Raw genomic sequence first — 4,836 nt, 5'->3', positions numbered from 1 at the left:
TCGTAAGGCAGCCACTCTTTCTTTTGTTTGCGCCAGTCCTCATCATACCGGTCACCGCTCGAATAACATGCTTGTGCCTTCTTGTTGCCATTCTCATCCAAATCGCAATCTCTAGTGAGGTGAGGTCCATTGCAGTTTTCACAACCCACCCGAATAGCATGGATAGTTTGATCCATTTTGTCCATTCTCCTATCCATGGTTTTTAACATGGCCATGACCGCGGATAAATCTTCAGTAGCAGCATACACGGCTCCCCTCGTGACATCGTTCCTAGGGTTGTGGTATTCTCTAGAGTGTTTAGAGAATTCTTCAATCAATTCTTTAATCACCGGGGGTGGCTTCTTTGTAAGTGGGCCTTGCGATTCTAGCAATTGCTGGGTTGTGACATTGACTCCATCATAGAAGATGGAAACTTCTTGCTGGCTGTTTAGATCATGGTGTGGGCAGTTTCTTAGCAGACCTTTGTACCTCTCCCATGCTTCATATAAGGACTCTCCAGCTTGTTGTTCAAAGTTTGCAATGGCCTTCTTCAATTTGGCTATCTTGGATGGTGGGAAAAAGTGATCAATAAATCCGTCCTTCATTCTGGCCCAAGTAGTGACTGATCTGGGAGGAAGTGACTTGAGCCAGTCTTTAGCAGCACCCTTGAAGGTTACCAGAATCATACGAAGTAGTTGAGTTTCGCGAGTTACATTTGGAATATTGAAGTAATCAGCAACATCATTTACTTCATCCAAATGTTTATAGGCATCTTCATGATCTTTCCCATAGAAAGGTATTTCCTTGAGTGAAGCTAGGATATGACCTTTTAGCTCGAAGGTAGCAGTCGCAGGAATTGCGGGTTGCACAAGTCCCAGGCTATGGTCGTCGCGCATCCTCTTCTTCCATTCTCCCATGGGGATTTCATCAATGTTAGCCATAGTGAACGCTAACTCTTCCTCCGACTCGGTTTCTTGCTCGTACGTTGCCTCCTCTTCTTCCTCGGTCTCGTATCCAATATCTTCTTGAATTGGCTCCTCAATTATCAAAGAAGCGCTAGAATCTCCTGATTTACTGCTCTTCTTTTTCCAAAAACAGTCTTCAAGTTGGACAATGGTGATTTCTTTGGTGTGCTTGAACTCTCTACGTCCTTCCCTTTGTGTCTTTTCAATGCGGATTCGGGGTCTTCAAACGGGGGTACTAGTGGTGTGTTTTCTCCTCTGGTCATGAAAGTCCTGAAATAAATAAAATAAAAAGCGTAAAAAGAACAAAAAGATTGTAAAAATAAAGAAAATCTACTGCTGAGTAAACTGCTACTCGCCGAGTAGGTGCGATTGCACTCGGCGAGTATCAGTGATATTTCAAAAAAAAATTCTAAGTTTTAAATTAACTAAAACAGATACTAAAACCTAATTACTAATTACTAAATTGCAATAAATGAACTTTATGCAAGTAAACTCACACAAAGGATCGAAAAAATTAGGAATTAACTTAATTATTTAGAACCGTTCCCCGGCAACGGCGCCAAAAACTTGATGTGTGTAAAACCAACTAGTTTTTTCCCTACTTTTTATTAATGAATTGAGCACACAAAGGCAGTGAACCTGTCTTTAAGTGGTATAGATTGATAAGTAAGGTATCGAACTCAGGGAACGGAAAATTAAACTAATAACTAATTTTAACTAAAACAAATAATAAAAGTAAAGGGTTTTTCTCTAGTTTTGCAAGACTAGAAACTTAGACAAACTAAATTAACTAATTAACTAAAGCAACAACTATTCACCAAATTTGATAAAGATGTTTCCATTTAGGTTCAACCAATTCACTCCTATGGTTATTTAAGTTTAAGATAGATTAATTGCTATTAGTTACCAATTATAATAGTTAGGTTCATATTCATTACTCCTAACCCTTAGACAATTAACTAATTTAAGCGTTGATCAAGTGTTTAAACTAATTAATTCCCTAGATTAATTATTTGGATTAAATAAGATTTGTAATGGTCAATTAAGTTATTAATTCAATTAACCTCTTGTTGATGGTTTCTCAAACAAGCTCACACATTAATCTTCCTATCTTCTTATTAATCTTAGTTTCATAATCATTACTTCTAAGCATATGGTTTAGCATTCACATAGACATATGAGGTTAACAATTAAGTGATGTTCATGCAACCTAATTGCCTTCCAATTAACAGAAAATAGTAGTGATTAATGCGTAAGTTTCTTTAACAAACTTAATTTAATAAATCACCAAAAGACAATTAATCAATAATCAATAATCAAACAATAGGAGTTCTTTGGTATTCCCCAAACATAAAAAAAACGAATTTAGCTCATAATTGCAGTAGAAACAAACATAAAAACAAAGTTTACTAAAGCAAACATGTTCAATTCCTAAGTCTAAGTAGTAGAATTAACCTAATTGCTTGAATTCTTCCAAATAGTGAAGCCTAGGGTTCCTTAGCGCCTTCTGAATCTCTTAGTCGCAGCTAAACCTTCAAAAATCGCCAGGGGTTCCTTCCTATGAGATAAGGATTCGTGTTTTATAGATATCCTAAAACAGGGTGTACTCGGCGAGTAGCAGAATCAACTCGCCGAGTAGATCCATACTTATCCGTCTTGAATCAGCAGTCGTATTTATCTTCTGGAATATCCTCGTGTACTCGCCGAGTAGGGTCGATCTACTCGCCGAGTATATCCCCTTCTTTCACTCTTTGATTTTCAATTGCTTCCCTTTTCTCTTTTTTGCTTCCAAGCATATCTTTTGGACTGAAAACACAATTCACAACATTTTAAGTACCTTTTGTCCACATTATTCACATAATTAATCAAAAATAACTAAGAATATATGCTAAATAATTAACTAATTATGCACATATCAGGCAACAACGGTGAAGAGTTCAACCCATGATGCAAAACGATAATCAGGTTGATCAAGAATTATAGGTATATCATTTTTTATGTTAGTTACCACAAACACAGGGTGAAAGAACTGTTTATGGTTTTCCTTGGGTTCCGAATTAGGGTTTTCCTTAGGTTGCAAATTATATCCTTGTGTAACCATGGTGTTGACTGGTATTTAGAAAGTGGGTTGAGAACGTGAAGAAGATGGGTATGAAGGGGAAGAGTCAATGCTCTTATACAATAAAGGTAAATAACTTCACTATCTTTGTCATTAATCATCAACGAATATATATACAACAATCATCCTACCATTAGATATGGATAAACTAATTCGAAATACCTTCAAATACAACTGCAATCCTAATATTATATGATAGTATCATTAACAGATATGATATGGAAGAAATATCATTTCAACATATTCTTTTTAAAACAAAAAACAATACCTTTACTCCTACTTCTAAATCTACATATTTTTTCCATCACAAAATGTAAACCCTCAATCACTTGGGGAGAATACTTTTCCGATATATATTTATACTGTTGCATTTTGGAGTGGAATTGGTATGGTATCAATTTTTTTTATCTTAAACCTTGTATCGTACCAACTATAGTTGGTTTAAAATTTTGCTATCAGTATCATACCAAGTATACTTGGTATCAATATATTTGGCTAACAATAAGTTTGATTGGTACAAATTATTAATGATATATACGAATTTCTTTTAATTTTCTATTTTAAGATTTAAATATAAACAAAGACATTGGGTAATTTTAACGTTTAATAAAGAAATTAGTTACGTAGTTCTTTTAATATATAAAAAAGTTCAATTAATGCAACAGTAAAGTAAAGTTTTAATTTTGGGCTTTAACACGGTAATAATAATTGACTAACGAAACCAATGACTTACATAATGTTCTTAAAACTGTAAACACTAAACACAACTAACAACTGATATTATATATATATATATATATATACACACACACACACACACAATTATTGAATGATATGTTATTAGCATGGTATTCAAACTTTTGTACCATTACCGGACAAAAATTCTGAATTTGTAAGACATTACCAACCAAACATGTTGGTAACCAAATATATTGACTATCAACTTTCTTGATACACTTGATACCATATTGGTTGGTTTTTCGTACTACAGTTTTGACAACCCTAATTACAACATAGTCCTTTCGGTTCATTTTAACATAATTAGTTGTGAATTGTTATTTGATACTATTTTTAGTTTAATGAAATGTATTATGTATTTATCGTAAAATATTATATTATCTTTTGTATAATATTTTATGTTATTATATATTTTTTTTGTCTAATTTATCCGATGTTTTTTTTACCAATGTTATTAAATAATTTTATAGCTATCAATTATATTTTCAGTTAGTATAACAAACATAACTTAATCAAAATTGTAAAAAATATATATATTATTATATACTATGTGAATATATCATTCTATTAAAATTTCTAGTCAATATCTTCTTGTAATGTATAAAATACTGAATGTTATAGTTATCGTTTATTTTTCCTATATCATAAGAAGGTGGATATATTCTTTTTATTTAATATAAAATAAAATATATTATATATTTGGTTGGGGAATCCACTTCATAAAAAATATATAAAACAATGACAATAATAGACATTTTATATGTGAATATCCATCTGCATTTTAACAGTGTTGATATTTATTAGAAGGGCGTCAATAATTAATAATTTTTCATAATTCATATATTAGAAGACGGATATATACGAAAACTTTCATTTGTTTTTCGAGAAAAAATTATTAGTAACGAAAACGAAATACGTGGAAAGAATGGGAAAAAAAAAAAAGGAAAAAGAAATATTTTTCTTTCTCTGTCGTATTTGTAGATTCTTTGTGTCAAAATTAAATGCAACTTTTTATAAAGACAATAACACAGTTTC

General features: G+C 32.3%; 1 non-coding gene across 1 annotated transcript; it reads left to right on the top strand.

Moving 5' to 3' along the window:
• The first annotated feature begins 429 nt into the window (after positions 1–429).
• Positions 430–536, top strand: LOC144998970 (small nucleolar RNA R71). Its single transcript, XR_013660502.1, has one exon. It is a non-coding gene; the product is annotated as a small nucleolar RNA R71 (small nucleolar RNA).
• Positions 537–4,836: the final 4,300 nt, after the last annotated feature.

The sequence above is a fragment of the Lactuca saligna genome, chromosome 5, assembly GCF_052625555.1.
Source record: "Lactuca saligna cultivar CGN05327 chromosome 5, ASM5262555v1, whole genome shotgun sequence".
In the NCBI taxonomy this organism is placed as follows: domain Eukaryota; kingdom Viridiplantae; phylum Streptophyta; class Magnoliopsida; order Asterales; family Asteraceae; genus Lactuca; species Lactuca saligna.
This window is presented reverse-complemented; position numbering and strand designations above follow the sequence as displayed.